Raw genomic sequence first — 24,191 nt, forward strand, 5'->3', positions numbered from 1 at the left:
GGGATCTCCTGGAACCCCAATACCCTGGGTACCATAGTACCATATACTAGGGGATTATAAGAGTGTTCCAGTATGCCAATGTGAATTGGTGAAATTGGTCACTAGCCTGTTAGTGACAATTTGGAAAGAAATGAGAGAGCATAACCACTGAGGTTCTGGATAGCAGAGCCTCAGTGAGACAGTTAGTCATAACACAGGTTACACATTCAGGCACACTTATGAGCACTGGGGCCCTGGCTGGCAGGGTCCCAGTGACACATACAACTAAAACAACATATATACAGTGAAAAATGGGGGTAACATGCCAGGCAAGATGGTACTTTCCTACACAACCCCCCCCCCCCAAACGAAGGACAATAAGACTAGTCATTACCTGATGGGTCTTCATTGTCTAAGTGGAAATATCTGAAGAGTCCATCTGCATTGGAGTGGGTACTCCCAGGTCTATGTTCCACTGTATAGTCCATTCCCTGTAGGGATATGGACCACCTCAACAATTTAGGATTTTCACCTTTCATTTGTTTTAGCCAAAGTAGAGGTTTGTGGTCTGTCTGAACAATGAAGTGAGTGCTAAACAGGTATGGCCTCAACTTCTTCAGTGCCCAGACCACAGCAAAGGCCTCCCTCTCTATGGCAGACCAACGCTTTTCTCTAGGGGTCAACCTCCTTCTAATAAAAGCAACAGGTTGATCCTGGCCCTCAGAATTAAGTTGTGATAAGACTGCCCCTACTCCTAATTCAGATGCATCAGTTTGGACATAGAATTTTTTAGAGTAACAGGGGCTTTTCAGGACAGGTGCAGAGCACATGGCCTGCTTCAGCTCCTCAAAAGCTTTCTGACAGTTTGCTGTCCATAATACCTTATTAGGCATTTTCTTTGAAGTGAGGTCATTAAGAGGGGCTGCAATGGAGCCATAGTTCTTAATGAACCTCCTATAGTACCCAGTGAGGCCTAAAAAGGCTCTCACCTGAGTCTGAGTAGTAGGGGGAACCCAATCTAAAATAGTTTGGATTTCCCCCTGAAGTGGTGCAATCTGTTCTCCACCAACCAGGTGTCCCAGATAAACCACCTTCACCTGCCCTATCTGGCACTTTGAAGCCTTGATAGTGAGGCCTGCCTTTTGCAGGGCCTCTAAAACTTTCCATAGGTGGACCAGGTGATCATCCCAGCTGGAGCTAAAGACAGCTATATCATCCAGATATGCTGCACTAAAAGCTTCCAGCCCTTGCAGGACTGTGTTCACCAACCTTTGAAAAGTGGCAGGTGCATTTTTCAATCCAAAAGGCATTACTCTGAATTGGTAATGGCCTCCAATGGTTGAAAATGCAGTTTTTGATTTAGCATCTTCTGATAATTTGATCTGCCAATACACTGCAGTCAAGTCAAAAGTGCTTAGATACTTGGCAGATGCCAGTGTATCTATGAGCTCATCTGCCCTGGGTATAGGGTGAGCATCAGTTTTGGTTACCTGGTTGAGACCTCTGTAGTCTACACAAAACCGCATTTCCTTCTTTCCATCCTTGGAATGAGGTTTTGGTACAAGTACCACAGGAGAGGCCCATGGACTTTCAGAGTGCTCAACCACTTCCAGTTCTAAAATATTCTGCACCTCTTGCTTTATGCAGTCTCTGACATGGTCAGGCTGCCTATAGATCTTACTTTTGACGGGCAAGCTGTCTCCAGTATCTATAGTGTGCTCACACCGAGAAGTGGTACCTGGCACAGTAGAGAAGAGTTCAGAAAACTGACCCAGGAGATTTATGCAGTTGTCTTTCTGCTCAGCAGTAAGACAATCTGCCAGTACAACACCTTCCACTAGAGCATCTTGTTCTGTGGAAGAGAAGAGATCAGGGAGAGGGTCATTCTCTTGTTCCTGTCCTTCATCTGTTGCCATGAGCAGGGTGAGATCAGCCCTGTCATAGTAGGGTTTCAGGCGATTGACATGGAGCACCCTAAGGGGACTCCTGGCAGTGCCTAAGTCAACTAAGTAGGTGACTTCACCCTTTTTCTCAACAATTGTGTGGGGTCCACTCCATTTATCTTGGAGTGCTCTTGGGGCCACAGGCTCCAAGACCCACACTTTCTGCCCTGGTTGGTACTGAACCAAAACAGCCTTCTGATCATGCCATTGCTTCTGGAGCTCTTGGCTGGCCTGAAGGTTTTTACTGGCCTTTTTCATGTACTCAGCCATCCTTGATCTGAGGCCAAGTACATAGTCCACTATGTCTTGCTTTGGAGCTTTTAAAGGTTGTTCCCAACCCTCCTTAACAAGTGTTAGAGGATCTCTCACAGGGTGTCCAAAAAGGAGTTCAAAGGGGCTGAAGCCCACTCCTTTCTGGGGTACCTCCCTATAAGCAAAAAGGAGGCATGGTAAAAGGATATCCCATCTCCTGCGGAGTTTTTCAGGGAGTCCCATAATCATGCCTTTGAGAGTTTTGTTAAGTCTCTCCACCAGTCCATTTGTTTGTGGATGATAGGGTGTAGTGAAATTGTATGTCACACCATACTCCTTCCACATGGCCTTTAAGTAAGCAGACATGAAATTTCTTCCCCTGTCTGATGCCACCTCTTTTGGGAAGCCCACCCTGGAAAAGATTCCCAGGAGGGCCTTTGCCACTGCAGGAGCTGTAGTGGTCCTTAGAGGAATTGCTTCAGGATATCTGGTGGCATGGTCCACTACCACCAAGATAAACCTATTGCCTGAAGCAGTAGGAGGGTCAAGGGGGCCAACTATGTCAACCCCTACCCTTTCAAAGGGAACCCCAACCACAGGCAGTGGAATAAGGGGTGCCTTTGGAGTGCCACCTGTCTTGCCACTGGCTTGACAGGTTTCACAGGACTTACAAAATTCTTTTGTGTCCTCTGACATTCTAGGATAATAAAACAGGGGAACGAGCCTGTCCCAAGTTTTCATTTGCCCCAAATGTCCAGCTAAGGGAATGTCGTGAGCAAGAGTTAGGAGGAACTTTCTGTACTCCTGAGGAATCACCAATCTCCTGGCAGCTCCAGGTTTTGGATCCCTTGCTTCAGTGTACAAGAGGTTGTCCTCCCAGTAAACTCTGTGAGAGTCACTGACATCCCCATTTGCTTGTTTGACAGCTTGCTGTCTTAGACCCTTTAGTGTGGGACAGGTCTGCTGTGCCACACTCAGCTCCTCCCTGGCAGGCCCCCCTTCACCCAAAAGCTCAGCAGTGTCTGCTTCCAGCTCCTCTGGTGTAGGTTCTGCACAGGGTGGAAATTCTTCTTCCTCAGAATCAGAATTCACTGCAGAGGAAGGGATAGTAGGTAGTGATTTACCTTTACTAACTCTAGCTTTAGGGAGCACTTGGTCCATTCTTCCAGGATCCAAGTCACCCTGTCCTTTTTGCTTTTTGGCCTAAGCCCTGGTCAAAGCAAAAATATGCCCTGGAATGCCCAGCATTGCTGCATGAGCCTCCAACTCCACTTCTGCCCAAGCTGATGTCTCTAAATAATTTCCTAATAGACAGTCTATAGGTAAATCTGAGGCAACCACAACTTTCTTTGGGCCAGTAACCTCCCCCCCCCCCAGTTGAGATTCACAACAGCCATGGGGTGGCTAAGGGTCTTGTTATGAGCATCGGTTGCTTGGTACTGGTGACCAAGTAGGTGTTGTTCAGGGTGGACCAATTTCTCTATTACCATTGTAACACTGGCACCAGTGTCCCTGTAGGCCTGAACCTCAACACCATTTATTAGGGGTAGTTGCTTGTACTTATCCATGTTAAGGGGACAAGCAACCAAGGTGGCTAAATCAATAGCCCCCTCAGAGACTAACACAGCCTCTGTGGTCTCCCTAATCAGACCAACCCCAACTAAGTTACCAATAGTGAGCCCAGCTACTCCCTTGGATTGGCTATTAGTAGGTTTGCTCCCACCACCACTGCTATTAGTAGGGACACTAGGTGTAGCAGTAGGGGTTGTAGTGGTAGGAGGCTTGATGCTTTTCTTTGGACAACTGGGATCTGTTGTCCAATGGCCTTTTATTTTACATAAATAGCACCATGGTTTATTTTCTTTGTTTTGATTAGAAGATGATTTGGACCCGCCACCCCCATCAGAGTGTTTTTGTGGGCCTGATGAAGACTAATTTTTAGATTTGTCCCCACCCTTGTCAGAAGACTTACCATCCTTCTTCTTATTGCCATCTTTGTCACCCCCTGTATGAACTTTTCTGTTCACCCTTGTTCTGACCCATTTGTCTGCCTTCTTTCCCAATTCTTGGGGAGAGGTCAGATCAGAGTCCACCAAGTACTGGTGCAACAAATCAGACACACAATTATTAAGAACATGCTCTCTCAGGATTAAGTTATACAGGCTTTCATAATCAGTAACTTTACTGCCATGTAACCACCCCTCCAAGGCATTCACTGAATGGTCAACAAAGTCTACCCAGTCTTGTGAAGACTACTTTTTGGTCTCATGAACTTCATCCTGTACTGTTCAGTGGTTAAGCCATAACCATCCAGGAGTGCATTCTTAAGAACAGTGAAATTATTGTCATCACTTTCTTTCACAGTAAGGAGCCTATCCCTACCCTTTCCACTAAATGATAGCCATAGGATAGCAGCCCACTGCCTTTGAGGGACATCCTGTACAACACAGGCCCTCTCAAGTGCAGCAAACCACTTGTTAATGTCATCCCCCTCCTTATAAGGGGGAACTATCTTATGCAGATTCCTGGAATCATGCTCTCTTGCATGATGACTATGGGGAATACTGCTGCTGCCACCATGGGTTTCAAACCCAATTTTCTGTCTTTCTCTTTCTATCTCTGAGGACTGCCTATCTAAATCCAGCTGTTGCTTCTTGAGCTTCAGCCTGGATTCCTCCAGTCTCAATCTATTGAGCTCCCTTTTTAACACTCTGTCATCAGGGTGGGTGGGAGGGACGTGCCTAAAAACAGAAGTATGGTGAGAATGAACAGAAGGAGACATGTCCCTAACAGATGGCACCCTAACAACCTGGCTAACAGAAACAGCACTTCTACTATGATGAGAATGAATACTCTTACTGTGATGTGAGACCACACTATCTGTATGATGTGATTCTACATCTGTGCCAACTATGCTAGGTGATCTGCCAATGGGCAGGCTAGGAAGTTTCCTTTCTAAATCTTTTGCTAGGGGTGCCCCAGGATCAGATTGAGAACCATCAGCTAACTTTTCAACAGAAGTGCCACCTCTGGCCTTATCCTGTTCAACAAGCATATTTACCAACAGTTCTCTAGAGGGATTCTTCCCTACACTTAAACCTCTTTCTATGCAGAGACTCCTTGCTCCTTTCCAGCTAAGGTGATCATAAGTAAGTTTGAACAGATCAACAGTTTGGCCTGTGCCAGACATTTTAGAAAGTGTTTAAGTGATAGAAAAAGTGAGAAACAGTTTTTCAGAACTTTTGGAAAGACAGAAAAAAAACTTTTAAAACTTTTAAAGAACTTTTTAGAAAGTTTAGAGGTACTTTTCAGCACTTAGAAAAGAAGTGAAAAGAGGAAAAGCAGAACTTTTTGGTTAGGTGTACATACACTGAACTTGTTTTGTAATTTTTTATCTTATGAAAAGTACAGTGACAAAAGTGGTAAGTAGTTGCAAAGTACTTATCCCACCGCTGCACAACCAATGTAGGAGGCTGGACTGGCTAGTAGTGAGTACCAAGGGGTACTTACACCTTGCACCAGGCCCAGGTATCCCTTATTAGTGTATAGGGTGTCTAGCAGCTTAGGCTGATAGATAATGGTAGCTTAGCAGAGCAGCTTAGGCTGAACTAGGAGACGAGTGAAGCTCCTACAGTACCACTAGTATCACTTGCACAATATCATAAGAAAACACAATACACAGATATACTAAAAATAAAGGTACTTTATTTTTATGACAATATGCCAAAGTATCTCAGTGAGTACCCTCAGTATGAGGATAGCAAATATACACAAGATATATGTACACAATACCAAATATATGCAGTATAGTCTTAGAAAACAGTGCAAACAATGTATAGTTACAATAGGATGCAATGGGGACACATAGGGATAGTGGCAACACAAACCATATACTCCAAAAGTGGAATGCGAACCACAAATGGACCCCAAACCTATGTGACCTTGTGGAGGGTCGCTGGGACTGTAAGAAAACAGTAAGGGTTAGAAAAATAGCCCACCCCAAGACCCTGAAAAGTGAGTGCAAAGTGCACTAAAGTTCCCCAAAGAGCACAGAAGCCGTGATAGGGGAATTATGCAGGAAAGACACAAACCAGCAATGCAACAATGATGGGTTTCCAGTCGAGGGTACCTGTGGAACAAGGGGACCAAGTCCAAAAGTCACAAGCAAGTCGGAGATGGGCAGATGCCCAGGAAATGCCAGTTGTGGGTGCAAAGAAGCTGCTACTAGGCAGTAGAAGCTGAGGATTTTGCAAGAACGAGAAGGGCTAGAAACTTCCACTTTGGAGGATAAATGTCCCACGTCGTGAAGAGTTGTGCAGATGTATTTTCCTGAAGAAAGACCGCAAACAAGCCTTGCTAGCTGCAAATCATGTAGTAAAGATTTTTGGATGCTGCTGTGGCCCAGGAGGGACCAGGATGTCGCCAATTGCGTCTGAGGACAGAGGAGGCGTCGAGCAAGACAAAGTGCCTTCTCAGAAGCAGGCAGCACCCGGAGAAGTGCCAGAACAGGCACTACAAAGAGGAGTGAAACGGTGCACACCCGAAGTTGCACAAAGGAGTCCCACACCGCAGGAGGACAACTTAGGAAGTCGTGCAATGCAGGTTGGAGTGCCGTGGACCCAGGCTTGGCTGTGCACAAAGGATTTCCGCCGGAAGTGCACAGAGGCCGGAGTAGCTGCAAAAGACGCGGTTCCCAGCAATGCAGTCTGGCATGGGGAGGCAAGGACTTACCTCCACCAAACTTGGACTGAAGAGTCACTGGACTGTGGAAGTCACTTGGACAGAGTTGCTGAATTCAAGGGACCTCGCTTGTCGTGCTGAGAGGAGACCCAGGGGACCGGTGATGCAGTTCTTTGGTGCCTGTGGTAGCAGGGGGAAGATTCCGTCGACCCACGGGAGATTTCTTCGGAGCTTCTAGTGCAGAGAGGAGGCAGACTACCCCCACAGCATGCACCACCAGGAAAAAAGTCGAGAAGGCGGCAGGATCAGTGTTACAGAGTTGCAGTAGTCGTCTTTGCTCCTTTGTTGCAGTTTTGCAGGCTTCCAGCGCGGTCAGCAGTCAATTCCTTGGCAGAAGGTGAAGAGAGAGATGCAGAGGAACTCTGATGAGCTCTTGCATTCGTTATCTAAGGAATTCCCCAAAGCAGAGACCCTAAATAGCCAGAAAAGAGGGTTTGGCTACTTAGGAGAGAGGATAGGCTAGCAACACCTAAAGGAGCCTATCAGAAGGAGTCTCTGACGTCACCTGCTGGCCCTGGCCACTCAGAGCAGTCCAGTGTGCCAGCAGCACCTCTGTTTCCAAGATGGCAGAGGTCTGGAGCACACTGGAGGAGCTCTGGGCACCTCCCAGGGGAGGTGCAGGTCAGGGGAGTGGTCACTCCCCTTTCCTTTGTCCAGTTTCGCGCCAGAGCAGGGCTGAGGGGTCCCTGAACCGGTGTAGACTGGCTTATGCAGAAATGGGCACCATCTGTGCCCATGAAAGCATTTCCAGAGGCTGGGGGAGACTACTCCTCCCCTGCCTTCACACCTTTTTCCAAAGGGAGAGGGTGTAACACCCTCTCTCTGAGGAAGTCCTTTGTTCTGCCTTCCTGGGCCAAGCCTGGCTGGACCCCAGGAGGGCAGAAACCTGTCTGAGGGGTTGGCAGCAGCAGCAGCTGCAGTGAAACCCCTGAAAAGGCAGTTTGGCAGTACCCGGGTCTGTGCTACAGACCCGTGGGATCATGGGATTGTGCCAACAATGCCAGGATGGCATAGAGGGGACAATTCCATGATCTTAGACATGTTACATGGCCATATTCGGAGTTACTATTGTGAAGCTACACATAGGTCGTGACCTATGTGTAGTGCACGCATGTAATGGGGTCCCCGCACTCACAAAGTCAGGGGAATTTGCCCTGAACTATGTGGGAGCACCTTGTCTAGTGCCAGAGTGCCAACACACTAAGTAACTTAGCACCCAACATTTACTAAGTAAAGGTTAGACATATAGGTGACTTATAAGTTACTTAAGTGCAGTGAAAATGGCTGTGAAATAATGTGTGCATTATTTCACTCAGGCTGCAGTGGCAGGCCTGTGTAAGAATTGTCGGAGCTCCCTATGGGTGGCAAAAGAAATGCTGCAGCCCATAGGGATCTCCTGGAACCCCTATACCCTGGGTACCTTAGTACCATATACTAGGGAATTATAAGGGTGTTCCAGTATGCCAATGTGAATTGGTGAAATTGGTCACTAGCCTGTTAGTGACAATTTGAAAGAAATGAGAGAGCATAACCACTGAGGTTCTGGATAGCAGAGCCTCAGTGAGACAGTCGTAACACAGGTAACACATTCAGGCACACTTATGAGCATTGGGGCCCTGGCTGGCAGGGTCCCAGTGACACATACAACTAAAACAACATATATACAGTGAAAAATGGGGGTAACGTGCCAGGCAAGATGGTACTTTCCTACACAGCCTACGTGCACATCCGTGAAAAGAGCTACACCCAGTCAATTTTTGACTAACTGTGAGACTTTTGTTGAATACTTTTTGGTAAGTTTTGGATGCTACCCAACTTTCCTGGAGCCGGTGCCACCCCTGCCCAGTTGAAAGAGTTCTATTAGGCCATGCACCTCATTTTAGGGCAGACCGACCGGTCCTCAGCGCCTTCAGGTTCAGGAGAGTCGGTGAGGGCCCCCTTGGATTTCACGCCGACAGCTTCAGCCTCAGCTTCGGGGGCACCTCCAGATACACTCTTGGATCTGTACCGTCGCTGGTTGTGCCAACGTGACCTTCCCTGGCGTCGGGGCAGACAACGCTCTAGACGTCTGTTGGGCCTGCATTCGACGTCGATCCTGTACCTATGCCTGACGACCTAGAGCTGAATTGTTGTCACTCTACGCTGATTCCTTTTTCCATGGGCTCTCCTGGACCCAGGACGGATTCAGACCCTTCATTCAATGGGTATGGATTCGGGGATAGTGTAGAGTCGCTGGACCCTTTATAATACCTGCTTGACCCTGACATGTATTGGGTTCAGGATTTGGGCGACGCTAGCGGACTAGATAACTCTCCTGATGTCGGCATGCTTTCTCCCCGTACCATGACTACAGAGGAGGGAGCTTCATACTCCATGGTGGTGAGAAGGGCTGCTGAGGTTTTGGACCTCGAGCTTCCAACTGTGGGGGTTATGTTATGTTATGTTATGCGTATTTATATAGTGCCTAACTGCCCTAAGGCCTCGTAGCGCTTCAAGTGCCATTGCAAAGATGAAACTATTTCTATTCGTTGAAGAATTTAGGTTTTAAATAACCATGTTTTCAGGTCCTTCCTAAAGGAAGTTTCTTGAGAATTGGATCTTATACTGAAAGGCAGGTTGTTCCACAGCACAGCACCTTGATATGCCAGTGATCTTCCTCCCCATCTTGCCTTCCTAACCAACGGTACCATGATCAGGTTAGCTGATGAGGATCTGAGTGGCCTAGCTGGAACATAAATCTGTGCCAGTGTTTTAAGCATTTCAGGACCCTTATTAAAGATGGCCCTGTGAATCCTGTGGGGTCAGGACTAACCTCCTGACCGAGGTGCTTCAGCCTGGGGCTTCCAGTTTGGAACCCCTCCTGTTCTTTAATGAAGCCCTTATGGACGTCCTACAGGGTACCTGGTCCAAACCCAGCACAGGGGCTCCTGTGAATAGGACTGTTGCCCGCCACCATCGGCCTGCGCCGACCGACCCAAAATTCCTGAGCCAACATCCTACACCTGAGATTCTTGTGATGCAGGATTCCTCTTCTTCTAGCGCATTCCCTTCCACTCCAGCGGATAGGAAATCAAAAAGACTGGATAACTTTCAGAAGAAATGTTTTTCTTCCGCCAGTCTATGGTTGCAGTCCGTGAACACTACATGCCCTTTGGGCTGATACTCCCATACTCTCTGGGATACGGTCACACAAGTGCTGCCTTGAGTCCTGGAGGAGGCCCGGGCGGTTCTCTCCCAAGCTGTTACTGACGGTAGTGATGCAGCACGTTTCATGATTCGTTGTGGAATGGATACAAACGACTCACTAGGTAGATTGGTTGCATCAACAGTGGCCTTGGGGCGACATTCCTGTTCAGGACGTCTGGCTTTTCAGGGGATGTCAAGCAATCTTTAATGGACATGCCCTTTGATGGCACCCGTTTCTTCAGGCCTCAATCGCTTTAAGGATTCCTGGGCAACTGCTCGGTCTCTTGGCCTCGTAGCTGCTCCTCTCACCCCACAGTCCGCTTTTAGCCATTTTCGTGGCTACAGAAGGGTCACCCAGCCATGTTCATTTCCACCCAGCCACCGGCCCGCGCATGCTTCCCATCCTCTGTGTGCCCGCAGATGTGGAATCCCCCATGCTCGTGGATCAGGATGCCAGGGGTCCAGCCAGTTCACCACTGACCCCTCCACTGCCTCAAAGCCTTCCAAGTCTGTTGGAATATCCTGCACCAGTTGGCGGCAGGATCTGCCATCACCTGCCCCACTTGGAATCCATCACAACAGACAGGTGGGTGTTGCAAATTGTCCGAAGGGTCAACTTACTCCCCTTCAAGACTTCCCCTCTGGCCATGCCACCATCATTCAATCATCTGACACTTCTCCTTGAGGACGTCATGGCTCTCTTGGCCAAGGAAGCCATGGAAAGGGTCCCAGTGCCAGAAGTAGGTCATGGTTATTATTCTTGCTACTTTCTGGTGCCCAAAAAGAACAAGGGCCTTCACCTTATCTTAGATATCCAGTCCCTCAATCTCATCCTTAAGTAGGAGGGTAGTTCAAAATGCTAACTCTAGCTCAGGTCCTGTCTGCCCTGAACCCTGGTAACTGGATGGTAGCATTGGACTTGCAGGATGCCTAGTTCCACATTTCCGTCCTGCCGGCCCACAGACATTACTTGAGATTCGTGGTAGGTTCACCATGCTCCCCTTCGGCCTTACCAGCGTCCCTCGGATGTTCTCAAAAGTGATATTAGTGGTTGCAGCTGCGCAGGTTAGGGGTTTCAGACTTCCCCTACCTCGACGACTGGCTGTTGAAGGCAAACTCGCCCCAGGTTGTCGTCTCCCACCTCCAGACTACAGCGAACCTCTTGCATTCGCTAGTGTTCACTACAACACCACTGCCATGTGGTAATGCAACAAGCAGGGCGGAGTGGGGTCGTGAACCCTCTGTCAAGAGGCTCTTTGCCTTTGGACATGGCTGGAACGCCAGGGCATTTCCCTGGTGGTTCAACATCTGGCAGGCTCTCTGAACACCAGAGTTGATTAACTCAGCCATCGATGCATAGTTGATCACAAATGGCTTCTTCATCAGGAGGGGGCACAAGGTGTCATTTAGCAGTGGGGAGAGCCTTGGCTAGATCTGTTTGCCTCCGCAGAAAAGGCGCACTATGTCAGCTTATTTGCACGTTGGAGCACTCGCTCTGCGATGCTTTTTGTTGATAGTGGAGCTCAGGCCTCCTTTACGCCTTCCCGTCAATACTACTGCCCAGAGTTCTGAAGAAGATCAGGCACGAGAGGGCCCAAGTAATCCTGGTTGCTCCAGACTGGGCATGAAGGGTCTTGTATCCCGAGCTATTGAGCATGCCCATCGATCTTCTGATCAGACTGCGCCTTTGGAAGGATCTTTTGTCGCTACAGCAGGGGACGGTCCTTCACCTAAACCTGTCCAGTCTTCGCCTCCTTGCATGGAGATTGGGCGGCGGCAGTTGACAACTTTCGAGCTTCTGCCCGAAGTTCATGATGTTATCAGTATATGCCTGTCGTTGGAGCAAATTTGTGGCATGGTGTATCAACAAATCTGTTGATCCCTGTTCTGCACCTCTCTTGGAGGTTCTCCTCTTCATTCTCTCTATTGCCCAGCAGGGCCCTGCTCTGGGCACCCTCAAGGGTTATTTGTCTGCCATTTCTGCCTTTTTAAGGCTGCCAGACCAACCTTCACTGTTCAAATCTCCCATTGTTGGGAGGTTTCTTAAAGGACTCACCCACATGTTCCCACCTACTCTGCTCATAATGCCTAAGTGGGATTTGAACTTGGTCCTCACATATCTTGTGTGTGCTCCTTTCGAGCCGCTCCACAACTGTCCCTTGCGGCTCTTGACTCTTAAAACTGGCTTCTTGATTGCCATCACATTTGCTCGCAGAATGCTCCAGGCTCTTCGAAGTCACCATTTCTAACTGTCCATCCTGACAAAGTGATGCTTCATACCAGGGCTTCCTTCCTTCCTAAAGTGGTAACACCTTTTCATGTAGGCCAATCAATCTCCTTGCTGACTTTTTATGTACCCCCACATCCCTCTAATGAGGAGGAGAGACTCCACCATCTGGATCCAAAAAGAGTGTTGGCGTTCTACCTCAATCATACCAAAGATTTCCGGGTGGACGATCAACTCTTTGTGGGTTATGTGGGTGCGAAGAAAGGAAGGGTGGTGCAGAAGAAGACCATCTTGCGATGGCTAGTCCTCTGCATCAAAATGTGCTACGCTTTGGGTAAAAAGCAACCCCCTGAGGGTTTGGGTGCTCATTCCACCATAGCAACTGCTGCTACCACAGCATTAGCATAAGGAGTTCCAGTCCTGGATATCTGCCAGGCAGCGATGTATTGTATTGTATTGTAATCAATCAATGAAAATGCTTTATATGCTTGTATCAATCAGTGGAAGCTACAAACATGCCTGGACCACTCTGCATAAGTTTTACAAATCTATGTACTCGCCTATGGAAACTCCACAAATGCCTGCGCCAACATACTGGCGCTCGATCCATTCCTACACAAAACTATGGAAACTCCACGCCTGGACAAATCTATAGAAGCTCTATACAAGACTGCACCAATCTACGGAAGATCTATACACTAATCTATGGAAGCTCCGTACACGTGCCAGGTGACTGTATGATGGAAAAGTAATGGCTGAACCACACATGCCTGAACAACGCGGTCGGCACAACAACCGCACTGTTACCACGAATGCCTTTACAACGATTTTTTGTTGTAAAAGCATGCTTAGTAAAGGCATGAGTGGGAATAACATGGGTGGTTCTAGCATGCCACCCTCCCACCCGCCCTAAAAACATAACTACCCCGACCCCCACCAACCCTAAAAACAATACTACACTGACCCTCCAACCCACCCCAAAAAAAAAAACACATCAACATCACCCCTATTTCTTTTTTTTTTAAACCTACCGACCCCGCCCCTAAAATGAAAACTACCCAGATACCCCCCACCCACCCTGAACCCTAAAACCTACCCCGATCCCCCACCCCTAAAAAACAAAACTACTCCGATCCCCCACCCCTAAAAACAAAACTACTCCGATACCCCTACCCACACGGAGCCCTAAAACCTAACCCAACCCCCCCACCCTGCCCCTGAAAACAAAACTACAGCGCCCCCTCCCCGCCCCTACAAGCAAAATTACTGACACCTACCCGAAAAACAACTACACCGACCCCAGAACCCTGCCCTAAATACCAAACTATCCCGACCTTCCACCCCTAAAAACCAAACTACCTGACCCCACATCCCCACCCCTAAAACCAAACTACGCTGACCCTCACCCCTAAAAACAAAACTACCCGACCCCCACCCTAAAAACCAAAGTACCCATACCTCCACCCGCTCGAAAAACCAAACCACCCGACCCCCCTGCCCCTAAAAGCTACCCTGATACCCACACCCACCCTGAGCCCTAAAACCTTCCCCAACCCCCACCGTCACAAATAAAACTACCCCACCCCTACAAACACCTCGACCGCCAACCCCTAAAGTCCAAACTACCCGGACCCCCCTCAACCCACCTCTAAAAACAAAATGACCCTGACCCCACCCCTAAAAAGCAAACTACCCCGCTCCCCTGCCCTGAAACCAAAACAAAATTACCCCAACCCCTACCCCGCCCCTAAAAAAAATAAAGAACCCAACCTACCTCCACCCCTAAAAATTAAATTACCCCGAACCGTACCCCTAAAGACCAAACTACCTCACCCCCTCCTCCGCCCTAAAAACAAAATTACCCCACCCCCCCAAAAAAAATTGCCCAAATTGCCCCACCCCTAAAAACGACCCTCCTCCCCCCAGCCCCACTTACTTGACCGCGTCCTCTCCCATTGTACTCTCTTTTTCTTTTGTTCAGCACATGCATGGTTAAGGCAGAGAAAAAGGGGGTCATCGTTCACGCTAGCGTTGTTACGCTTACGTTGTCAACGTAGTCGTTGTTTCCGGACGTTTCCCGTGCCAATATAATGGAGCCCCAACCATCCCTACACAGATCTATGGAAGCTCTATACAAGACTGCACCAATCTACAGAACCCTATAGATACCTGTACTAACCTATTAAAGCGCTATACAGGTTTGCATCAATCTGTATGAACTCCACACATGTCCCTCTAATGCCTGTACAGTTTTACTATTTATATTTATTGACTTAATACAGCTGTTTAAGCCTCTGCACTGAACATAAACGATAAGTACAAATTACATAAAGAATATCAGACATACACAGAATGAATACGTTTAGCCAAGAATTTACAGACGGGAGAGAATACAGCGAATTAGGAAAACAGTGCTAAGCAGATGTTCCTCAGCGTTTTACAACAAGAACCAAAGAACAAGACATACAGATTGACGTCAGAAGGGCAATATATAATTTTCTAATGCCCCTCTTGTGTTTGTGCCTGTCTCATGCATCTCTGTTTCTCTTGAAGATCCAAGGAGAGATGTAGCAATATATCCACATACGCAAAGCACATGATCATGTACAACACTGAAAGCATTCGTCCAATATTTGGGAACGTGTACTTTGGGAGTCTTGCAGGAGCCTCTGCAAGCAGAGTGTGTGAAACAGGTGTGTCTGTGCACAGCTGTGTAATGCATCTGCATTCCAAGTTAAGGTGGTAGGGTATGGAAAGATGGTTAAATGTCAACAATGTGGAACACCAGTAATGTACAGGACAAAACTATAAAGGGGCTTGGCAGGGGGCAGGCAGAAGACCAAAAAAGGGTGAGCAAAGAATATGACAAGATTGTTAGAAGGACAAGAAGGAAGGAACAACCAGTGCTTTAAGTGGGCTGGTACCGAGTACCTGGACTTTTTTTATTTTCAGAGGGAGAGTACCTGCACTTCTCAAGAAAAACGGAGAGTACCGGCACTTCTCAAAAACTTCTATTTTCCCATTTCAAGCACTGGGAACAACTATACATTGCAAACATGTAAGCACTAGACACATGTAATTACACTGAAAGTTAAAGGAAATATGTAGCAACTGAAGGAACAAGCACTGCCAAAGCCCATCTGCCTCTCTTTACCAGTGCTCTTGACTTGTTACCTAATGCTTTATACCTGCATTAATACCTAATATTAGGTATTAATGCATTAATACCTAATGCTGGATGCTTGTGAAATTATGCTGCCATGAACAGTCTTGGAACTGTATTAGTTAGATTTACAAGATGGTTGTCACACTTCATGTAAACACAACGTGATGTCCTCTTCAAATGATAGAAAATGATATTTTCTAGACTTTCAAAATAGCCATTGCGTTGCACGTAGAAATTACGCGGAGAGCATCATGGAAATATTTAAGATGTTATTTTCTAAATGTTGAACATGGACCATGGAAGCCATCTTGGAAGTACCGCAAAGACAATTAATTCCAAGATGGCTGGCTGTCGCTATTAGCTGTGCAGATGCTCATGTTGTTTTAAAATAAATATCCATCAGGGGGGTAGGCAAGGGAGAGGGGCGGGGGAGAAAGGCGATTGGCACGAAGGAAGAGACAGGGATGCGTGGTGCCAGAGGTTGTTGGTAACATAAGGACATAAAGAGAAAAGAGGGGTTAGGAAGTCACAGAGAGAACATGGGTGCACACTTGGAAAAAAACAAGAGGGGCGAGAGAGGGGCTGGGACAGGTAATGCACTTCCTTGGAGTGCTAAATGCCAAATGGCAAGGAGGAAGGAAAAAAAAACTGGAAAAACCTCTGTCATGTCAGTAGTGGAAAGATACAACTCATCCTGTCAAAAACCAGGAATGCTCCATGGGCACACAAGAAAAGGGAGAAAAACACTAAATCAGGAGCAGGATTTGGAATGGCCAAGAAAAACATCTAATCATGAGCAAGGTGGTGTCAGGTGCCCACTGTTCCACTGTATGCAGTCCTGTCTGTGACAGACAGCTGAAAATGTCTGCATGAAGACCAGAAAAACTGCTAGGAGATATATACTTACAATGAATAGATATGACCCATTTTTTTTTTTTTTTGTGAAAGGAAGGGGCGCGTGTTTTGCTAGACCAATAGGGAAAAAGAAAACAGCAAGAACACAAATAGGATTTTAGTAGAAGTTCAGCCAAAGAAAACTGAAGAGCTGCTTGAATCTTTTTGATGTTAGAAGGCTGAAAGCAGTGCTGGATGTAGGGCAGTGTAACAATGATACAAGAAAGGAGCAGCCGTAGAGATCCTTTTGTGCCCAATGTCCTTGCTGTGGAGATCTGTGTTTTATCTAGCCATCACAATGCAGCACAGCGGGTTAATGTGCCTGCTGCACAGCATGGGTAACATGCAGACCCCAGATCTGTTTTTATAAAGATAGCCAAGAGGGTTACTGCTTTTGGCAAAGAGGTCCTTTTGTTATCTGCAGTTCATAAGTTACAATTCTTCAAACATAGCTCATGAGCTATGAATCGGCATCAAAGGGCTACATGCAAACTGCAGGCCTTGGTTTGGACTCATATTGTTTTTTCTACGTCTTTTGTAACTGTAAGTTTACTAAAAAAGGGTTCCTTTCCGTAGTAATAAATTCTTATTAGTGTAGACAAACCCAACCACTGTTACGTTTTAATTCCTGAGTTTGTGTTTTATCACACCAACCAATTTTATCACATTCCACCTGTCAGTAGAGATGAGGTGACTCCTGCGCTTTGTGCCCCCAATGTACCACCTAACATTTCTTATTCATTGGTTTGTACTCGTGTACGATGTGTCAATGTATAATATGTGTGGGATGTGAAGTGCTATGACAGTCTATACTGGGAGAAGTAGTGCGATAAAACGAATGAAAATGTGACAGAGCTATGGAGAGATGAGGAGCGCCAATGGAGGGCGCTAGTGAGGCAACCCGGGGAGAGGGAGGTGATGGGGCAACAAAGGTTGTCGCACAGGCGCCACCCACGCTAGAACCGGCTCTGGAAGAAGGAAACACAGAGTGACTGTGAGGCTGGAAAGAAAACTCTTTCAGAAAGAGAAAGACAAAAGAGCGATCCGACACTGGTGCCGGTGCTCTAGTGATTGTATGCACGACTGACGACCGCCAGTAAACCAAGCAAGTACAATTATAACTTATTAGAGATCCTCTCTGTGTACTGCTCCCCACTATAAGATGTACCCCCTTATTAAAGACTCGTGATGGTTGCTCGCATCTTTCATTTAATTGAATCGTTTTAAACGTAAAATAAAACACACCACAAAGCGTGTTGTCTTTGATAGCAAATGAAGATGTTGGCATGACAGCTGGACTGCGAAGGGTGGTAATAATCGTACGCGGCCTCGTTGTTTCCCTCCATTGTCTAGAAAGGGTGTTACGAGGCGCCGTCCAATTAAACAAAATGCACAAACTGGTAAAAATAATATATAATAAAGTGCATACGAAAGCTTCAAGTTCCAACACAAATCTCTAAAAAGATGAAAAGCAGGCAACACTTTGACGGATTTATTTTGCCATCATCCTTCTGGGCACAGGTGAGAGTTCGCTTCTCACTCGCTACAGTCGTTTTGCAGGCGAGGAGTTGATAGCGAGTGGTAGGTGGCGGCGTGGATTCAGACCAGCTCAAGGACTCATGGTGCTTCCAACAGGACGGGGGTCGGGAGGACTCGCGGTGGGGAGAGCAAGGGATGTGGGTCACAGAAGGGTCTCACGCAAGGGCCACAAAGGTGTCACAACCAAGCACTCGCGGAAGTAGCAGAGGTCCACGCATGCCTGCAGATCGTTTTAGATGGGGTCACTGAGCAAGGAGTAAGGGGTAGCGCCACGATGAATCTATCCATTGTGTTATCTAGCGCCAAAAGACACCTTTTGTGTGCCCGCGGTGCCACTTCTGGTGGCTGCCTCCTTATGTGTGCTCCATTACTCGATACTCTGCTCCAAAGCCTGACGCTGAAACAACATAGGGACGAGCTGCCCTCACACCTGCCCCCTCTGGGGCAGTAGCAAAAGATGCTCTTCAAAACTTTCTTTCTGCCTTCAGAGCCTCCTTTCTCTCACCTCAGTGCAGCAATTCCATCCGTGCACCCTCCTGCCTCTCATGCCACACCGCTGGCCGCCTCTTTCTCTCCATCTTTCTCTCTTTCGCTCCTTCTTTCCGTTTCCCTAGCAACGCCATCTCAGCTCTCTGGACCTGTCCTGTGTTATTTACCCATGCCTGGGAATTCTTCAGTGCATCCGTGTCCCACGCCTTTCATGGGTCTGGACCTGTGTGGACCTGTCCTGTGTTATTTACCCATGTCTGGGAATTCTTCAGTGCATCTGTGTCCCACGCCTTTCATGGGTCTGGACCTGTCCTGTGTTATTTACCCATGCCTGGGAATTCTTCAGTGCATCTGTGTCCCACGCCTTTCATGGGTCTGGACCTGTCCTGTGTTATTTACCCATGTCTGGGAATTCTTCAGTGCATCTGTGTCCCACGCCTTTCATGGGTCTGGACCTGTCCTGTGTTATTTACCCATGTCTGGGAATTCTTCAGTGCATCTGTGTCCCACGCCTTTCATGGGTCTGGACCTGTCCTGTGTTATTTACCCATGCCTGGGAATTCTTCAGTGCATCAGTGTCCCACGCCTTTCATGGGTCTGGACCTGTCCTGTGTTATTTACCCATGTCTGGGAATTCTTCAGTGCATCTGTGTCCCACGCCTTTCATGGGTCTGGACCTGTCCTGTGTTATTTACCCATGCCTGGGAATTCTTCAGTGCATCAGTGTCCCACGCCTTTCATGGGTCTGGACCTGTCCTGTGTTATTTACCCATGCCTGGGAATTCTTCAGTGCATCAGTGTCCCACGCCTTTCATGGGTCTGGACCTGTCCTGTGTTATTTACCCATGCCTGGGAATTCTTCAGTGCATCCGTGTCCCACGCCTTTCATGGGTCTGGACCTGTCCTGTGTTATTTACCCATGTCTGGGAATTCTTCAGTGCATCTGTGTCCCACGCCTTTCATGGGTCTGGACCTGTCCTGTGTTATTTACCCATGCCTGGGAATTCTTCAGTGCATCTGTGTCCCACGCCTTTCATGGGTCTGGACCTGTCCTGTGTTATTTACCCATGCCTGGGAATTCTTCAGTGCATCTGTGTCCCACGCCTTTCATGGGTCTGGACCTGTCCTGTGTTATTTACCCATGCCTGGGAATTCTTCAGTGCATCCGTGTCCCACGCCTTTCATGGGTCTGGACCTGTCCTGTGTTATTTACCCATGTCTGGGAATTCTTCAGTGCATCTGTGTCCCACGCCTTTCATGGGTCTGGACCTGTCCTGTGTTATTTACCCATGCCTGGGAATTATTCAGTGCATCTGTGTCCCACGCCTTTCATGGGTCTGGACCTGTCCTGTGTTATTTACCCATGCCTGGGAATTATTCAGTGCATCTGTGTCCCACGCCTTTCATGGGTCTGGACCTGTCCTGTGTTATTTACCCATGTCTGGGAATTATTCAGTGCATCCGTGTCCCACGCCTTTCATGGGTCTGGACCTGTCCTGTGTTATTTACCCATGCCTGGGAATTCTTCAGTGCATCAGTGTCCCACGCCTTTCATGGGTCTGGACCTGTCCTGTGTTATTTACCCATGCCTGGGAATTCTTCAGTGCATCTGTGTCCCACGCCTTTCATGGGTCTGGACCTGTCCTGTGTTATTTACCCATGTCTGGGAATTCTTCAGTGCATCTGTGTCCCACGCCTTTCATGGGTCTGGACCTGTCCTGTGTTATTTACCCATGCCTGGGAATTCTTCAGTGCATCAGTGTCCCACGCCTTTCATGGGTCTGGACCTGTCCTGTGTTATTTACCCATGTCTGGGAATTCTTCAGTGCATCTGTGTCCCACGCCTTTCATGGGTCTGGACCTGTCCTGTGTTATTTACCCATGCCTGGGAATTCTTCAGTGCATCAGTGTCCCACGCCTTTCATGGGTCTGGACCTGTCCTGTGTTATTTACCCATGCCTGGGAATTCTTCAGTGCATCCGTGTCCCACGCCTTTCATGGGTCTGGACCTGTCCTGTGTTATTTACCCATGCCTGGGAATTCTTCAGTGCATCCGTGTCCCACGCCTTTCATGGGTCTGGACCTGTCCTGTGTTATTTACCCATGCCTGGGAATTCTTCAGTGCATCTGTGTCCCACGCCTTTCATGGGTCTGGACCTGTCCTGTGTTATTTACCCATGTCTGGGAATTCTTCAGTGCATCTGTGTCCCACGCCTTTCATGGGTCTGGACCTGTCCTGTGTTATTTACCCATGTCTGGGAATTCTTCAGTGCAACCGTGTCCCACGCCTTTCATGGGTCTGGACCTGTCCTGTGTTATTTACCCATGCCTGGGAATTCTTCAGTGCATCTGTGTCCCACGCCTTTCATGGGTCTGGACCTGTCCTGTGTTATTTACCCATGTCTGGGAATTCTTCAGTGCATCTGTGTCCCACGCCTTTCATGGGTCTGGACCTGTCCTGTGTTATTTACCCATGCCTGGGAATTCTTCAGTGCATCTGTGTCCCACGCCTTTCATGGGTCTGGAACTGTCCTGTGTTATTTACCCATGCCTGGGAATTCTTCAGTGCATCTGTGTCCCACGCCTTTCATGGGTCTGGACCTGTCCTGTGTTATTTACCCATGCCTGGGAATTCTTCAGTGCATCTGTGTCCCACGCCTTTCATGGGTCTGGACCTGTCCTGTGTTATTTACCCATGTCTGGGAATTCTTCAGTGCATCCGTGTCCCACGCCTTTCATGGGTCTGGACCTGTCCTGTGTTATTTACCCATGCCTGGGAATTCTTCAGTGCATCAGTGTCCCACGCCTTTCATGGGTCTGGACCTGTCCTGTGTTATTTACCCATGCCTGGGAATTCTTCAGTGCATCTGTGTCCCACGCCTTTCATGGGTCTGGACCTGTCCTGTGTTATTTACCCATGTCTGGGAATTCTTCAGTGCATCTGTGTCCCACGCCTTTCATGGGTCTGGACCTGTCCTGTGTTATTTACCCATGCCTGGGAATTCTTCAGTGCATCTGTGTCCCACGCCTTTCATGGGTCTGGACCTGTCCTGTGTTATTTACCCATGTCTGGGAATTCTTCAGTGCATCAGTGTCCCACGCCTTTCATGGGTCTGGACCTGTCCTGTGTTATTTACCCATGTCTGGGAATTCTTCAGTGCATCTGTGTCCCACGCCTTTCATGGGTCTGGACCTGTCCTGTGTTATTTACCCATGCCTGGGAATTCTTCAGTGCATCCGTGTCCCACGCCTTTCATGGGTCTGGACCTGTCCTGTGTTATTTACCCATGCCTGGGAATTCTTCAGTGCATCCGTGTCCCACGCCTTTCATGGGTCTGGACCTGTCCTGTGTTATTTACCCATGCCTGGGAATTCTTCAGTGCATCCGTGTCCCACGCCTTTCATGGGTCTGGACCTGTCCTGTGTTATTTACCCATGTCTGGGAATTCTTCAGTGCATCTGTGTCCCACGCCTTTCATGGGTCTGGACCTGTCCTGTGTTATTTACCCATGTCTGGGAATTCTTCAGTGCATCCGTGTCCCACGCCTTTCATGGGTCTGGACCTGTCCTGTGTTATTTACCCATGCCTGGGAATTCTTCAGTGCATCTGTGTCCCACGCCTTTCATGGGTCTGGACCTGTCCTGTGTTATTTACCCATGTCTGGGAATTCTTCAGTGCATCTGTGTCCCACGCCTTTCATGGGTCTGGACCTGTCCTGTGTTATTTACCCATGCCTGGGAATTCTTCAGTGCATCTGTGTCCCACGCCTTTCATGGGTCTGGAACTGTCCTGTGTTATTTACCCATGCCTGGGAATTCTTCAGTGCATCTGTGTCCCACGCCTTTCATGGGTCTGGAACTGTCCTGTGTTATTTACCCATGCCTGGGAATTCTTCAGTGCATCTGTGTCCCACGCCTTTCATGGGTCTGGACCTGTCCTGTGTTATTTACCCATGTCTGGGAATTCTTCAGTGCATCCGTGTCCCACGCCTTTCATGGGTCTGGACCTGTCCTGTGTTATTTACCCATGTCTGGGAATTCTTCAGTGCATCTGTGTCCCACGCCTTTCATGGGTCTGGACCTGTCCTGTGTTATTTACCCATGTCTGGGAATTATTCAGTGCATCCGTGTCCCACGCCTTTCATGGGTCTGGACCTGTCCTGTGTTATTTACCCATGCCTGGGAATTATTCAGTGCATCTGTGTCCCACGCCTTTCATGGGTCTGGACCTGTCCTGTGTTATTTACCCATGTCTGGGAATTATTCAGTGCATCCGTGTCCCACGCCTTTCATGGGTCTGGACCTGTCCTGTGTTATTTACCCATGCCTGGGAATTCTTCAGTGCATCCGTGTCCCACGCCTTTCATGGGTCTGGACCTGTCCTGTGTTATTTACCCATGCCTGGGAATTCTTCAGTGCATCTGTGTCCCACGCCTTTCATGGGTCTGGACCTGTCCTGTGTTATTTACCCATGCCTGGGAATTCTTCAGTGCATCAGTGTCCCACGCCTTTCATGGGTCTGGACCTGTCCTGTGTTATTTACCCATGCCTGGGAATTCTTCAATGCATCAGTGTCCCACGCCTTTCATGGGTCTGGACCTGTCCTGTGTTATTTACCCATGTCTGGGAATTCTTCAGTGCATCAGTGTCCCACGCCTTTCATGGGTCTGGACCTGTCCTGTGTTATTTACCCATGTCTGGGAATTCTTCAGTGCATCAGTGTCCCACGCCTTTCATGGGTCTGGACCTGTCCTGTGTTATTTACCCATGCCTGGGAATTCTTCAGTGCATCAGTGTCCCACGCCTTTCATGGGTCTGGACCTGTCCTGTGTTATTTACCCATGCCTGGGAATTCTTCAGTGCATCAGTGTCCCACGCCTTTCATGGGTCTGGACCTGTCCTGTGTTATTTACCCATGCCTGGGAATTCTTCAGTGCATCAGTGTCCCACGCCTTTCATGGGTCTGGACCTGTCCTGTGTTATTTACCCATGCCTGGGAATTCTTCAGTGCATCTGTGTCCCACGCCTTTCATGGGTCTGGACCTGTCCTGTGTTATTTACCCATGTCTGGGAATTCTTCAGTGCATCAGTGTCCCACGCCTTTCATGGGTCTGTCAAGCAGTGTACTTGTGCGCGCGTGGATGGGAATAGGTGTGTGCACTCGTGTTCCATTCATTTGCATTTTTGTGAATTAGCGTGTAAAGAACAAAGCACCCGTGGATCTGTTTACCTATGCAGTGTGTATGTCCATTTGCTTTGAAAATAATGTGTGGCACATGCATGCCTATATGTGGTATTTATACAGCACAAACCTAGCCAAAAAACAGCCGAGCGCTGCACAGGGTCTGGGAAAGATGCAACCAGTGTTCGGCTGCAGAGGAAGCTGGGACTCTGAGAGGAAGTGAACTGTCATGAAGTACTGCCTGTGGGTAGGGACTGGTTTAATGGTCTGGAGTTAGTCTGTGCGTGTGAGTAGCCTCGGAATGTAGGTTTTTGGGATTTAGTGTGTGCTGGAAGCAGTTCATGTGCATGTGTGTCTACGTGTTCTTCATATATCCCAGGTCAAGCTTTGAATACAAAGAGACACAACATTCTGGTGTACAATGCTACTCCATTTATTTACCTCCCAAACTTTAGAAACATCTCTGAACCAACTCCAGTAACTGTAAAGGGAATGTGAAATCTCAAAGGAATATCTTCTTTTTTATAGCCATTGTAAAAAATCATCTTCATAGAGGACTTTGGTCAAACTGAATGGGGAACTCTGAAAGAAGAA

Source organism: Pleurodeles waltl, chromosome 8, assembly GCF_031143425.1.
Source record: "Pleurodeles waltl isolate 20211129_DDA chromosome 8, aPleWal1.hap1.20221129, whole genome shotgun sequence".
Classification (NCBI taxonomy): Eukaryota; Metazoa; Chordata; class Amphibia; order Caudata; family Salamandridae; genus Pleurodeles; species Pleurodeles waltl.